Source organism: Cupressus sempervirens, chromosome 10 (assembly GCF_028749045.1).
Source record: "Cupressus sempervirens isolate cs-2001-9-10 chromosome 10, ASM2874904v1, whole genome shotgun sequence".
NCBI classification, from domain to species: domain Eukaryota; kingdom Viridiplantae; phylum Streptophyta; class Pinopsida; order Cupressales; family Cupressaceae; genus Cupressus; species Cupressus sempervirens.
In genome coordinates, this window is record NC_143127.1 from 8114137 (window position 1) to 8131473 (window position 17337).

General features: G+C 37.1%; 1 protein-coding gene across 3 annotated transcripts in view; it reads left to right on the forward strand.

Annotated features, from left to right (window-relative positions):
• Window positions 1–17337, forward strand: part of MCM9 (minichromosome maintenance 9) — a 265434-nt gene that overhangs the window by 171133 nt on the left and 76964 nt on the right. The gene's annotated exons all lie outside the window — the stretch shown is intronic.

Below are 17337 nucleotides of genomic sequence, written 5' to 3' on the forward strand. Positions count from 1 at the left end.
ATCACTGTTTGAGAAATTATTAGAGTTTTCTGGTTTTATCATACCAGTCTATGAACCTTGGTTGCATGTTGATATTTTAAATGTTATTGCAAATAACGGGTTCTATAAATTTGAAGAATCTTCTGGTTTATTATAGCACTGTGTCTCATGTTCGTATACCCGATTTTTGAATGTTATATCTGGGGACATTTATATAATTGGAAAATTGTACTAGTTTCCGAATGTGCTGTAAATTGTCCACAAGGTTTAATTTCTAAGGGTATTGTTAAGGGAATCCGGCAAATATCCTATTCGGGATATTACAGAACTGCAGTTCATCAACTCAATAAACTGAATTTTAGTGATTTTTGTGATGAATTATAGATTTTATAAGTTCCTGGATGACCAATGGCAACCTGAGCATGTGTTATCTCCATCTGAGAAAGTTTTTTATTTTCTATTTGTGATGTCGCCACCCTTGAATTAATAGCATAAAGACAATAAGTACTCCTTGTGGTGAAGGAGTGGGAGTCCTTGAACATCTGTAGCCAATTAGAAATTAGCAAAAGTAGATACATAGCGAACTGACAGAAGTAGATATATATAGCCAGTTATTAGTAGAAGAACAAGATATTTGGAAAATCGTGTAGTCTTATGAATAAGAAGATTTTCCTACTTTCATTAGTGGGAATACAGATTAGTCCTAGATGATGATCCCCTTTCCAAGAAGGATAGCGAGCAATGTGTCAATCACACCAAGTTTGGTAAACATCTCCATTTGATAAGACAATCCATATTATATGGAATTGTTACAAGGGGTCACAACTATCATCAGCACCTTGAGTCTATCATCATAAATTCTATAGATCACCATTGTATATCAAATGGGCAACAATTGTAGAGGGCAATTAGCATGGCATCTCATAGTTGGTCACAATTGAAGCAGTAATCATAAGATATCAACCACTACAGATCAATCAAGGTTTATCGATGACTCATCTGGGAATGTTCATAAGACCAACCACATACATGGATGTCAATTATGATTAAGAGATCATTGATCTCTACCAAGGGATGTATGACGAAGACAATTATCAGAATATCAATGAAGTATGAGAAGTCTATATTGATCTGCATCATCACATCAAGAAAACAATTAAGTAATTGACTAATGAAGAACAACACTCAACCATTTCTAGCTTTGATGATGCTAAAAATATATATCCAATCAAAGCCAGAAATAAGTGAGAATTCAAATGGATTGTGGAAATCTGATGACAATGACTATTATGATTAACAAAATTAAGAAGAAGACACTGTATTATCGACAATAACAGTTTTAAGGATCAACACATGATGAACTCATAGAAAGTGACAACAATTTGTATCCAATGCTGATTCTGAAGGTTTAAGGATGATCATAATTATCATTTCTTAACGCATGAGCAGATAGCAAGGGAAGTCTTTGACTAATATCATATTCAATCATATCAATGAGGATTGGATTGATTCAGAACTAATACCAAATTAAATAGTGTTAACCATAGTTCAACTTCTCGCCAAAATAGCAGCGATATCTCGGTTTCTAACGAGATTCTAGCCACGGCAAGAAATTCTGTTCTTTTCTCCCGAGATTCAGTTCTAGAGAAAATCAACTTCTCTTGGCAATAAAACATCAACTTCTCGGCAATTTCTCTGCAATTTCTCGCTAGAAGTTGTTAAGTTCTCGCGGGCAGCGCATGAGTTGCTAGTTAAAACACTGTGACGCCCAAAAACGACTTCATTTTTCCCTTTTTGCAGTGTTGAGTTTGTTGGGTGTGGGGAGAAATGTTTGAGAGGATAAAATAGGTGTTCGCTAGTGATTTAGAGCGATTGTCAGTGGATTTGGAGTGGATTCAAAGCTCTTTTGAAGCAAATCTGGATTAACAAGTTTGTTTCTTAATTTTTTGGTCTTTTGAGTTAAACATCATTTTTCCTTGCCATACTTGTATGTCTTGCATCTAACTTAGTTAAGAGTCTACAAATAACATTTCTAATGTTCTATAACACGTTTTAGAGAGTAATGACAAAGATCTAACACCATTTTTTTGCAATTTTTCTAAAAAAATTAATTTTTTTCTCCATAATTTCATAACCTAATACATTTTTTGTAATGACCCTCCTCAAATCTGCTCTCAAAAATGCTGATGAAAGCTTAAGGAATTTCATCAAGCAATTTACATGCAAGGGACGTATGACTGATATAGTATTTTAGCTGACTTTAAATGACTCTTTCTTCAATTTGCATCAACGAGAATCTTGTGCTAGAAGACTCCCAAATGGACTACACAATGACCTAACATGAATGTGCTAATAATTTTGACAATATTCAGTGCATATATATGATCTAAGCATGAGAAATGAACACTTACAACGAGCTGGCATTTTTACAAACAGTTGGTATGCAATCTAACTAGCTGATAAATAATGATATTGAATTTGCTTAAATGACACCAGCAACTATTATCTTCTTAATTGCAATGAAATTTCTAATACAATGCTCATGAAATATGGCCAAGACTTTTGGTATTTACATGGATTACAAAATGATAATGTGGGTATAATGCACACTTACAGCTGAAACTTATAATACCCTAAAAAACAATACTAACAAGGGAACCTGGTTGTAGATGGCTGTAATAATTTCCTTCAATGCTGCCCCTTCTGCTTTGCTTTTCTGATTTGCTTTTTCGAACTGCTTTTTCGGATCGGCTTTTTGAACTGTTTTTACGGATTGCTTTTTCAGCCTGCTTTTTCGGTTCAGCTTTTTCGGACTGCTTTTTCGTATCTGCTTTTTCAGACTGCTACCATGTTAAATCTCAGGACCATTTCTTTCAATGGCGTTAAGATTTCCAGCTTGAAGGGATTTCGTCTTTCAAACTATCGAGACATAATCTCCAGAAAATTTTCCAATTTCTTTGATATTTCCAAGCATGCATAAAAGAAGCTTTTCCATTTCTTTTATAGTGTTCTCACAAGAACTCCATCCTTCGTTTTCTCAATGTGGGATAAAACATAACCCCTTTATGTAACTTATGTCTCCAATGTGTTATAAAATAAAAGGGACTCTTTTAATTTAAATATTTCTCACAAACTATAGTCTATGCATTAATAAAGTTAAATATTTAAATTTAACTTTATAAAATAGTTTTATCAATGCATAACAAATCTTATCAATGATAAACAAGTCTTCTTGTCGATTTTAAACAATTACCATCGACATACCGTTGCCACTAAATGTCCGCCCATGTCCAAGATGACTTACTATAAATAGTAAGTATGCCCAAAGTTGCCTCAAAACCCCTCAGAAACACCTGCAACTGAAACTATCTAGGCCAAATGGCCTCTAAGCCCCTTTAATGTCCTGATTAGCTTACGGGGCCATGGAGAAATAGGCTAATGACAACATCATGCTATGAATGCTAAAAAGGGACATTACATTTTTTTTTTGTTGGTGTAATTAAATATTCACTAATTACACTGAAGCGTACTTAGGATAATGCATTTCATACTAGTTTGTGATTGAGACATTTAAGAGTTTGCACCTCAATTAAACACATGGTGTAGGAAAGTTCCACTCTAGGTGATCATAGTTGTTACCTCATTCCACCTTTAGTGTACTTATCACATTATCATTCTTATCATCGCACATACTTCATTGCATAATGGAGGATGATCCACCTTTCGTGGACATGTGTTTCCACATTGAATGGGTGATAGCTTATCTTCTCCTTATCATTGTCTCTTATCACCTCTCCTATATAAGGGGGCCTATTATGTACATTTCAAATCAATCCATTGGATGTCAATCAAGTCCATTATCAATAACAACATTCTTGCATCTTCATGCAATTGTCTTGCCAATATCTTGTGGAAGTTATCTTGGTCTTTCATTCGATCCTGGGGGTATTGTAGAGTCACCTAAAACTCTAACAGTTTTATTCTTTGAATTTGTAGCTTGTGTTTAAACTTATTTAAAGTTTTAATCTAATATAGTTTGTTCCTAAATATGTTTATTAAATTTCTAAATTTGTGGCTTATTTTGTATGTGTAGGTTGATTTTACATTAAATGGAAAATATGGCTTCCTCTACAACTGGGTCAAATGTAGCGTCTCCCAGTGGCCTCGTAGCATGTCCATATGGATTCATAGGCACGTGCCCTAAAGGGGCTAGAGACTTTTTATGGGAATATGGCTTTGAAGGAACAATGCATAATAACATCATATGCATAAAATGCGAAAAACAAGTTTGTGGAGGCATATCTCATTTGAAGTACTACTTTGCTGGAATAGAAAAGTGCGACACAAGGATTTGTGATGAGACCACAGAGGAAATAAAAAGGGAGATGATTGCTTTGCTTAGTGCCCAAGAAGAGAAGAACTCGAAAAGGTAACGTGCAAAATTGGCCTTGAGGGCATCCATTTACGAATCTCAAGGTATGTTTCCTTTTAAAGAATCATTTATTATATTCTAATCACGACTAATGATTATGCTAAAACAATTATCATGATTCATTATGAAATGATGTGGGTTGCGGCGAGGTAACCCAATCACCCTTGATGAAGATGAAGATGCACTTGAGAGGATAGTGGGTTCTTATTGTGGGCCACGAATCCACGCTTGGAACACACCTTCCCGTGGCAGGTATTCGGGCTTAATTTCCACATCCGCTGGTTCTAGTAGACTACAATACTCGTGTATTGATGGTTATTTTGTGCATAGAAACACACCTAAATCACAATCATCACTAGATGGTATTGGATGAAACTGTGATGTACATGAGCATCTTGACATTCAATGTGCTGATTTTTGATTTTTTTAACACCCTCTCCTTCAATGTTGCAACAAATCCGTCTTCTCTGAAATTTGTGACTGGTTGTACAGTAGCGGGAAAAGTCTACAAGCCACCTACTCCAACAACCTTGAGCGGGAGGTTAGTTTACTTGTTTTAAACTTCAATACTTTTACAGTTCTATAATTTACTTATTTTTGTTGAAAGTAATTTTTTAAAAATCAAAGTTGTGAACATAATCTCATTTTTTATTTTGTGCTTGTAGATTGCTCAAAGATGTTGTTTCTAGGGTTAAAGATATGGTTGGAGAGAAAAAGTTACAATGGAAACAATATGGCTGCACCAGACTTTCAGATGGATGGATAGATGGAAAAAACCACACCATCATCACCTTTATGGTTTCTTGCAAGGATCAAGTAGTCTTTCTTTAATCTTTGGACGCCTCAGACAAGATAAAGATGATTGAGACTTTGGCTCTAATGCTTGAGAATGTTGTAATGGAGGTTGGGATTGAAAATGTGCTGCAAATCATAACTGACAATGCAATGGCATATGCAGCAGTGGGTAGGATCTTACAAGAAAAGTATAATACACTGTTTTGCTCTCCTTGTGCAACACATGTTATTGACCTTCTTTTGGAGGATATAGGGTAATTGGATTGGGTGAAACCAGTTGTAGGGGAAGCATGAAACCAGTTGTAGGGGAAGCAAGGAAGATAACAAAATATATCTACAATCACTATTTGGTCCTTTGCTTGATGAGAGACTTCATCGAAGACAAGGAGTTGGTTCAGTGGTCACAAGATTTGTAACTATTTTTTTAACATTGCAACATGCTCTTCATCATATGAATGCTTTGAGGCAGATGTTTGCGTGTCCAAAATGGCTACAATCAAGTTACTCAAAGAAGCCCAATGGATAGAGTGTTGCACGCATTGTGTTTGACATCCAATTTTTTGATTGAGCTACAAAAATTGTGGAGGTAACTTGGAAACCTCAAAAGTTGAATTTTTTTTTGGTACTTATTAATCAAGTCTTTCATTATTAATTTATAACCCTACTGTTTGATTAATTTGTTTTCTACTTTTCAATTGTAGGTAGTGAAACCCTTGGTTAGAGTTCTCTGCTTGGCAGATGGGGAGCAAACCCCAATGGGGTCCGTTTATGAGGCCACGGATAGTGCTGAAGAGGTTGTAAGAAATAAGTACAAGGGGAGAGCCTAAAATTTCAGCCCATATGGGATCTTATTGATAGGAGGTGGACCAGTTAGCTCTACCAAACCATTTATGCATCGGGGCATTTCCTCAACCCTTATTATTGCTTCTCTCCATCATATGCAGATCCCAATGAAGAGGTCATGCAAGGCTTTAGTGAATGCATGCAGAGGATGGTGCCTAACATTGCAGGTAGAGACCTCATTGTGGCCGAGATGGAAGTGGACCAAAATGCAATGGGCAGACTATTCTCCTCAGCCTTGGTAAAGAGAGGTAGACACACTTAGACCCCAGGTAATATATTTGGAATTTGGAGTCTTTCACATGCATGATAAGTACATAAACACCAAGCTACAAAAACTTGTCCTCACCTTGCTCTCTAACTCTTTAATATTTATCTTGTAGATGCTTGGTGGCAAAATTTGGGTGGCAATGTCCCAAATCTCGAAAAACTTGCTCTTCACATCTAATGTCAGCCATGTAGTTCATTCAGTTGCGAGCATGATTGGAGCTCGTTCGAATACATTCACACAAAGAAGGGGAACATGTTGGCACAAAAACGCCTAAATGACCTTCTCTATGTGTTATAACCTCAAGTTGCGCATAAGAAAGTTAATGTCATCAGCAGATGAGCCACTTGATTTGGATGACATAGATTGTTTTGGTGATTGGAGAACACAAGCGCAACCTTCATTGTTCATCGAGGATGACATATATGAGTTGGAGAGGCAGGCTATGAAGGGTGGTGGTTTTGCAATGGGACTGGACGACATATAGGAGGAGGTTAGTGAGAGTGAGGACATAGACAATGAGCAAAGTGATAGTGAGGATGAGGAGTCATTACTAGGGCTAGTACCAGCATCACCACCGAAGTGTACTAGGGCTAGAGCTGCTAGACCCCCTCCCTCTCCCATAGTTTTTACTAGAACTACTGGAAGGGGGAAGAGGAAGATGTAGACTAGTTTCATATTGAACTTGATATTTGTATTTGCTTATATTTTTACAAAGACAATTTGATATTTATAGTTTGTTTCAAAGTTTAGAATCTTTGACTACATCGACATTCCACATGAGTGTCGTTGGTAAATATTGTGTAGCCGAGAGGATGTATGGCATCGGTAAATATTGTGTAACCGACGGGTTGATGCCGTCAGTAAGTGTTATGTAGCCGACAGGCCCCTTTGGGAAAGTTCATGTTATGTAGTCAACGGTTACCTTCGGGAAGGTTCTTCGGAAGATATATAACAAGAACCTTCTCGAAGGGGCCCATCGGCTACATAAAACTTATCGACGTCTTCAACCCGTCGGCTACACAATATTTACCGATGACATACATTTTGTCAGCTACATTATAATTATCAACGACAATGAGGATGCGATTTTGCATTTATATATATCTAAACAAGTAGTAGAACCTTACCCTATCTCATAGTAAGTGGGGCAACAAAAAATAAAGTGGGTTGTAGTCTTCGCTTGACTAAGGGAACAAAGCTTAAAAATTCTATTCTCTTTGTCAATATGGTGGTCAGTTTGTATGTGTAGTTGATGACAACTGATTCTAAAATATCTCAATGAGATGCAGAGCGCATGAGTCCAATGATGGGTGAGGTAACAAGGGCACACAACAACCCTGTCTTTGATCATTCAACAGATACTTTATTCATATACACAATATGCACTCCAAGTACAATGATTATAATTATAATGATGCTCCAATAATCCATTCGGACAATGTACCTATACTTTCCCAAAGGGGTGACTCAACCGTCACAAGCCCTTTTGGATGATGTACATATACTTTCTTGAAGGGGTGATGTAATGCCCCTTTTTCTAGGACATTATAATTCATTGTGGCCAGCTCTCTTAGCCTAGGTTTCCGGGGTGAAAATGTTATTTACAAGGTTCAGTTCGAGATTTGGCCTAGACATTTCTAGTTCCAGACCCAACAGAGCAGTTTTGACAGGTTGTCTAGATGCTTACTATTTTTAGTAAGTAAACAGAGCCCAGTATTCTTGATATCCCAGTGTTGATTTTGAAGCGTCTCGCCGAGAGCTTTCCAATGAGCTGTTGCACGCGCTTATCCGAGGTTGTTTGATCGGTTATTTTAATGTCTGATGATTATGTGGGTTTTGACTAAGTGACTATTAAAGTTCATTTAATGTGTCACTTTATTTAAAAAAAGGTTACTATGTCACTTAAGTGACTAAAGGACAAAAGAGTGTTTTATCCCGCATTGCCTACAAGAGCATGCATCACATTGGGAAAAGTGATAAAAGGTACATCAAGCTTCACATGAGTAGATATATTAAGATTATAATATTCAAGAAAATATTATCTGGGAACTGGAAACAGTTGCTGGTTTCTTCTTCTTGGACACAAACCTAGCCTTCTTACAAGTTTCATTTATATTGTCAATTTGATTTTTTTAATTGTTTGTAAGATTGGATTATTTGGTTATTAGCATGTTATTGTATTGCTGTTGTAAAATATAGTAACGTATTTGATTGTTATCTGAGTTAATTCTTGATTTATATATGTACCTTTCTGAATATTGGAGGAATAAGCAAGTTTGCTGAGTCTTATTGTATGGAAATCTATTGGTTACAAATCTGTTGAAACTTTGGAATTTACATTGCATATTGGTTATCTGTTCGGGTTTTTAAATCTCCACTTTAGTATCAAGGGTTTTGGGAAAATATCTAGAAAGCAATATTACAGTGGTATCAGAGCCAAGAATCTTGCCATCCTACGGAATCACACAAGAGAATTTATAAGGAAAAGTATTCTAAGTTCTGGTTGCTTTGATGTGACTGGTCCGAGGCTTTGAAGACGAAAACCCTCAAGTCTGAAAACAGAAGGAGTTGGACGTTACCCCATCCTTCTTTCCAGAATTGCAGTTGTATGGTTTGGGTAAAAATCGACAATAAACAAGTTTTCAATTCAGGCATGAAGTAAGTTACATTGTTTTGCAAATCTGAAGTTTGAGCAAAATCTGATTCCTATCAGGAAGTAGGGTTTTTACGTTAGCAAAACTATTGCCATCAGTTGAGTAATAGAAGCTGAGTCTTTTTCATCCTAAGTTCGGAGAAACATTAACCAGTTGCATATGTATATGTTACCACGCCCAAGAGACACTGTTTGGCATGACTCAATTGTTGGTAGATTGTAAATGTTGGTTGGGCATCACATTCTGGTCGACAGGTGACTTTAATGGCAAGAAGAGTTGGAAATGTATGTTCACGTCTATGGGAAGCAAGTCAAGCATCGTTCCCTGGGCGTAAGGTCTCCAAGGCATCTTTAATACTGATACCGTGGCAAGTGGAAGTGATTCGCGTCTATAGGAGGTGAAGTTGGTAGCGGAGGGCATTATTACACAAGTCAATGGGAACCTCCAATTCGTAATGAAACAATACTGGCAGCCGACGGGTTTGGAAAGATTGGAATTGGGTCCTTTTTTTTGTTCCTCTGAAATAACAATAGACATTGTCACCTCTCGTGGGCATCAAACAAACATTCATGCCTAGGATATGATGCAAGGGTTTTACTGACGAGTTGTATTGAGACACAGCGTACTGGAGCAGTTATATATTTAAATGTGAAAGAGGTATCAGTAGTTAGTCGCCAGGGCCACAAGATTTCATATCCAGATTTTAAAGTACCAAATGTAGTATTGTTCTTACTGTAGACGAATACAGCTTTCACGTGGGAGTTTAAGTAGTAGAGCATGGATTATCAGAGGTCGTGGGAGGAGTGGGTTGAGCTCTTTGTAGATATGGCTCAAACATCTTCAGTTGTTTGAGTGAGTTACCAGTAGAAGCATATATATGATGTCTGACGACAGCTTTAGATGAAAGAGTATTTGAGACAGATATAAGGACAAAACATTATAGTGGTATGAACTGTTTGATGTAATTCTTACTACAGTAAAAATACTCGTGGCACAAAATTTGTATCTAAATTCACAAACAGTTCCAAGGCATCACCAAATCTTGAACGTGGTCTTCATTCACGGGCAGTCGTTAATGGCAACAGGATTCATTATCAATGGTCTGAGGCTAAAAACAATAGATAGATACAAGTTCAGATTTCTTAATAAGGAGATCTATATTGTTTAACCCTTCCTCTGGTTATTACGTCTGGGAAGGAAGGTTGCACACAGGTGGTTTTTCCGCAGATTGTCTAAGTTAATAGACTAGCAACTGATAATGTTCATATGGCTGGGAACATAGCTGACTGGCTACATTTAAACGTTATATATATTAGCCAAGCTTACCTGGACGGATTCCATCATTTCATGTGTATACAAGCAAAGAGATTATCAAAGGAATGTGACCATGAATCGAGACCATGGTCAGTAGCAGTCCAGTCTTAGCGCAGGGAATCTTATAGTTAAACACGTCCGACCTGTATATTCTTTGCCGAGTCTGGGAGGAAGTTAACATAGCTGCATTTCCTTGGGAATAGATACACTGGACTGGTGATTATTTGGAAGCACTGGGTGTCGTTAATAGAACTATAGTTGCTACATTCCGGCAGTGGAAGAATCTATACAAGCCATTGTTATCAGTATTCACGTACTGTTTCGGGATGGAGGTTTTGACATCAACACATCATGCGTGACCTCTTGGAGCACTCTTAGAAGGGCAGGATTAGATTATTTAAGTTACAACAGTCACCAAGTGAGGTGCTCGAATCAGAAGGTAGACACATCATCTCACGCAGGCTTTTGGTCACCTACAGGTTCGAAGAGGAAATAATTTTGGAGGCACGATTTCTACAACATATTTTTGTGCAAGAGTTAAGTTACTTGATAGTTTCCAATCTGTGGTTTGCTCCCAACTGTTTGACAAAATCTCACCACAGCTTTATACTAGCAATGCATTATCTTTCAAAGTCGTTTATGTTCCACTTCACGTTTTTAAGTAAAATCTGTGGACTGGATTATTTCCTTGGTGATATATTTTCCACATAACAGATTAAATTTGAAGTACGCCAGACTGTAATGTTGAGATTATATTTGCGTGAGATTCATGGTTGGTGTCCAATGCAAATGCATGACTGTGTAAATGACATTAGTAAAATCCTTCCGCAACTCATTTCGTCCAGCATCTTATATTCTTGAAGTCGAGCTTGGGCTTATTGGTTATCAGGAGGGCAGAGGGCGTGAATGTACTGATTAAAAAACAACATAGCGAGATACAAGCTCTAGAGGAAACAAGTAGGTCCAGTTTCCAGAGCTTCAGCTTAACTATTCTTATACGTTGGGCCAGTGATTAGGGTAGTTTTCCCCTGAGATTGAAATGCAACTATAGGAATATGCAAATATTAGGAAACTCAAAACTACTAAGGTTGGATAGGACAGGGGTTACTACAGTGTTGGTTCCGCAACTACAAACTAGTAGTATTTAGCTATGGGAAAGATACAAGACCTAGAAAAAACCAGCAAAGATATTCTGAAGCTACAACAACAGCTAGCTCGAGACTCCCAACTTGATATGAAAACTAAAGTAAGGAGATTGTATGATGATTATAACAAATTTCTATCAAAGCTTCAAAAAGACTTGCCTTCTATGGACTATGTGGACTTTCAGCTAGAACTGCAAAATAAGACGGATATGATGAGAAACAAATATTATGAATTGGCTCAAGATCTCCTTGTAGAGGACAGTTACAAAGATTTGCACAGGAAAGATATCAATCAACCTGATAGTAGTACTAAGAAGGAAGAGCAACCTTTGGATGATAATATACCAAACAATAATACTGGCACAAGTATACTAGCAGGTAATGTGGAGACAAAAGTATCTCTTGGAGCTATTTACACTAGTCCTTTTGATGAACATTTTGATGGCCCAGGTCGAAGAGTTGACTAAACTGCCAACTTTGGCAACCCCCCATCCTATTTAGATAGGGAAAACACCAGCATCTTATTTGGGGATATGGAAATTAACCTGGATGAATTTTATGATCATAATAGGCTGAAGATTATATCAAGTCTTGAAGAGGAGCAAATGGACCACAATGTTGGCATAGCTTAGAGCACACACCGAGTTAGAGGATATATCTGAAAATGTTTTTTCCTCAGAGGATGAAAAATTAGAAAACTCTGTGGAGAACAACACATTTGTGCTTGGAAGAGATGGTCAAAAACCATTATCACTCTTTGACTTATTGGATATGCTTTGGGTCAAAGAGGACAATATTGTCCAAGTGTTGACGAGGTTGGATGATTCTTCCAATTTGATTGAGGATCTCATGTGGAAGATTGTGATAGAAGAGAGGCATGAGAATGTTTCCAGTATCACAAGTACTCTATTACATACTATCTTTGAAACGTTTAAAATGATAAAATTTGAGTACTTGCAGCTATTAATGGATAGGGATCTAGCAATAAAATTTGGAAGGAACAAGGAGAGTGAGGTAGATGAGTTATGTCTTCAATTAAGCTTAACACATTATTCCATCTACAAAACTGAAAATCAAACAAGTGGGGCAGCCACTTATGTAGAAGATGCCAGTGGTTCAAGAGCACAAGAAATCACGCAAATCATTGAAAGAATTCATAGAGTGGGCAGATGTGAAGGCAAGCAATGTGATTCAATCATTTATTTCCCGTTTGAAACTATCTATAATGAGAAAATTTTTATGGATCGGCAAGTTGATAAGACTGAAAATTTTGATTTTTATGACAGCAGCTGTACATTTTCACAGTAGGACATGTTTAGTGATACAAGTGAGGATAATTCGGAGTTTTCAAGCAATGGTGAATCTATCTTTTATGAAGACCTTGACAGAAGCGAGAGAACTTATTGTGGAGTGGGAAGTTCGGATTTATCCTTCGCAGACATTGAGGGTTTTTTCAGCTTACCCAGAGTTTGGTCACCTAGCTCTTACGAGATGGCCATGGCCTACTTGTTGAGTGGTGATATTTCTTATTGGTTTATTCTCACTATTAGAGAATTGCCTGTGTATGTTGGTAATATATTTGCTGATTCTATTTGGCCTTCCAGGGTGAACGAGTTATTTGCAGGTGAATGGGGAGATCACATATTATCTTACATTCCACATGAAGTGTCTACATTTCTATTTCAGCGGGGTATTGAAGACAGTGTTAGCACTCATGATGTTGGTGATTCACCAACCGCTCTTTCATTAACCCAAGATCATGTTGATTGGGTGTCTAGGAATCTAGGTGTTACTAGTATTTTACATCTGTCGGATTATGTTGTGTTGCTACACAACCACATGATTACGATCTGTGTGTTTTAGCCTTCTGACATACCAGAGATCCAGAGATCAGGATTACTTCGTTTTCACTTGGGTGATATAGTGATTGAGTTAGATTGGTCGGATCTATCATTATCATCAGTACAGATATTGCAGGGGTGGTATAGTGGTACATTGGTGTAGATATTACAGGAGTTGGTCAAAGTTATCTCAGACAGCACGCGAATTCTCACTTGGGATCCAGGGGGAGCATCCTTATGTATTGCCTTTCATCAGGGAGCTAGGAGGAGAATTTGGGTTTTATCATCTTGTGGAGGATATGGGCATAGTGTCGAGCTCTCATTTTCACTTGACAGTAGAGACTCACTGGGTCACTCATGGAGTGAGACATTCATCCTAACTGAGGATATGGGTCCACAGAGTAGCAGCAGATGGCAGTTGGTGACCCTTAATGGTGAGCCTTGGGACCCTGGCATCCAATTATTTGGCACATCGATTCCTCTTGTACTGTTTCGCCATTCAGGATTTGAGATGATGCATGTCGGGTTACATTGACTGAGGAGTAGAATCTCCTTCTCAAGGCGAGTTTGGGATCTTGGCATTTGATTTTTGCAGGTATGAGTGGATTGCTTAAGGGCAAGCAATCTTTGAGAGGGGAGGCATTGTAATGTCCGTTTTTCTAGGACATTACAATTCATTGTGGCCAGCTCTCTTAGCCTAGGTTTCGGGGGCGAAAATGTTACTTACAGGGTTCAATTCAAGATTTGGCCTAGACATTTCCAGTTCCAGACCCAACAGAGCAGTTTTGACAGGTTGTCTAGATGCTTACTATTTTTAGTAAGTAAACAGAGCCTAGTATTCTTGATATCCCAGTGTTGATTTGGAAGCGTCTCGTCGAGAGCTTTCCAATGAGCTATTGTACGTGCTTATCCAAGGTTGTTTGATCAGTTATTTTAATGTCTGATGATTATGTGGGTTTTGACTAAGTAACTATTAAAGTTCATTTAATGTGTCACTTTATTTTAAAAAAAGTTACTATATCACTTAAGTGACTAAAGGAAAAAAGAAAGTGTTTTATCCCACATTGCCTACAAGAGCATGCATCACATTGAGAAAAGTGATAAAAGGTACATCAAGCTTCACATCAGTAGATATATGAAGATTGCAACATTCGAGCAAATATTAATTTGGGAACTGGAAACAGTTGCTGGTTTCTTCTTCTTGGACGCAAACCCTTGGAGAAGCGTTTGAAGGTTGGACGCAAACCTAGCCTTCTTACAAGTTTCATTTATATTGCCAATCTGATTTTTTTACTGTTTGTAAGATTGGATTATTTGGTTATTAGTATGTTATTGTATTGCTGTTGTAAAATACAGTAACGTATTTGATGGTTATCTAAGTTAATTTCTGATTTATATACGTACCTTTCTGAATATTGGAGGAATAAGCAAGTTTGCTGAGTCTTATTGTATGGAAATCTGTCGGTTACAAATTTGTTGAAACTTTGGAATTTACATTGCATATTGGTTATTTCTTCGGGTTTTTAAATCTGCAGTTTAGTATCAAGGGTTTTGGGAAAATATCTTGAAAGCAATATTATAGGTGACTCAATTGTCATGCGCCCTTTCGGATACAATTCTACCCGTTGGCTACAATATAGATATTACCAACAACAACGGGGAGGGAGGCAAGCCAAAGCATCCAAAGAGAATTGACAGGGGGGAGGTGATCCATTACAATACCAATCAAACCCAAATGAGTACAAGCCTTGGAGAACCAACAACAATCCTTGCTAGTGGGATCAAAGCACACCATAGCCTGAAAAGAGAAATAAGGTAGGAATAGCTATGGTAGCCCTCAAAAGAGTCCTCAAAGCTTCGAAGCCAGTGAAGAAACCACGCAAAATCAAAGATGGTCCCAAGTTTGAAACGATGAGCTCCAAACTGGATCAACGTGATACTGTGGGTGGTGGATCGATGACATTTGATAATGCGATGAAGGAGGATTTGGACTCTCTCGACTGAAGCCCAGTTAGAATCTAGGAGAGAAAGCTCCCATGCAATAGAATTGATGAGGATGGTTGGTTTGACCTTTTGGTTCCCAAAACCGCAAATTGGAAATCCAAGAGCCTCTCACTTCTCCAATAGGACTTCCCAATCAGTTTTGGCCAACGAACGAGAATACTTCACGATTCCTTTGCACTTCAGGCTCTGCTACACCCAGGCGGATAAATCTTCACTTCAAACGTTGATTGTCTGGTTCAAGGCTTTTCTATAGCGAATTTAAACTTCTCGAGTTCTCTGGTTGGCAAGGTCCTCGATCTCAATTAAAATGAAATTGGATGCTGAGTGTTTGAATTGTATAGGGTTTTAATAATGGATTTGATGCTTGTAGAAGGAATATATAGACTTTCTGACTTCAATAATAGAAAGACCAATGCCTCTACTCATCTGGGCAATAGAGTCAACTTTAGTGAATTTTCACGCACAACTTTATAAAGTTCTTAAGTACTTGAAACATCAACAATTAAATAATAAAGATGTGACTGATCAAATATATATGCAATCTTAAATTAGTCCAGATTTAATTTTAACTCCTTTGGTAGGGAGACAAACTGGACACAGGTACAGAAACAATTTAATATTTCACACTATCTGTGATGATCAAATTTAAAAGCTAAATGCCATTTAAATTGTATACATGATTCCAAAAATAATTACAAAGGATGATTCATCTACAGTTTAAATCTCCATGCCTTTAATAATAAGAAAAAAATCCACCAAGCTGAACACCAAAAATTTCTATATCACTCGACTCCCATTGACTTACTAAAAATAGTAACTCCTGAAAGTACTGCCAAAAATGAGCTCCCTAATCACTTCATTAGCCTACGGAAGCTCCTATCATAAGCTAATCTACTGACCTTGATGGTCACATTAAGTAGGGGATATTACAATTTCTCAATTGTTATACTAAGTCAAACAAGGCTTGTTCAAAAACTTACCTATAGTTAGGCCTTCAAATTTTCTCACAAACTCATCATTCTAGAAGCCAAGTATAAGTGAACCATGTGTTTTGTTGTTTAACTTCTATAGTGTGTGTTGCTACTGAAAAATATTAGCCTATACAAAATAATTTTTATTAAGTCTTTGATATCATGACAGCAATCAAAGACACTTCTAAATTATCGATTTAGATCTTGACAACAAAATTATTTATTTAAAAATCTTTGATCAATATTATGTAAATGGTGGCTAAACAAATATGAAGTGTTGAAAAATCAGTGAAGTACTATGATCACAATATAGCATGCATCATGTCGATCATAGGTGGACCTAATATGAAAAGTAGCGATCGACCATAAATTAGAATTAGTTAAAGTTGTAAACAATAATAAGAGGGAGGACGATCTTTTATGCATAAAGATGTATGTCCGTTGGATGTAATGTCTTCATTTTTGGTGAGTTGATGGAGCTAGCTCATCATAGCGACCCTTGTGGGTTGACAGGGTGATTTGGGGGTCCCGATTGTGGACTTACTATTTTAAGTAAGTCTATTTTTGGCAGTCTGTAGGTGGCTTTGGCAGTTGGTCATCACCTACAGTAAATGAGGTCAATAATTGAATGTGCTTTAATTTATTCATTAATTATTAAGTTGCATTATAATAATAGTATTTATATTATTATAATAATGACATAAAGGGATATTTCTAAAAAATGTGTTGGAAAGTTTCAAGTGTTGAGTTCTTTTGGGAAACTTCGATAATTTCTAAAGTGGAGCTTTTTAGGAAACTTTGGCCAACGAAAGATTATAAATGAGAGCTCATTTCATCAGGAAAAGAACACTTGATTATATATTTGTTTTTGTTGCCTTTGTGGTTTTTCCTAATTTCTGATTTCTTCGCCCTTGCTGTGGTATAAGGGTTTGTAGTTGAGCGGGCAATTCACTGCTAAGGTATAGTGATTTTTGATAATCTGAATATTTCTTATATCTTCCTAATTGTGTCTCCTATGGCTGGGAGTTTTTTGTCTTGCTAAAGACTTAATTTAGAGGGGTTTGTGAACATTTTTTGAGAAGTGTCTGAGT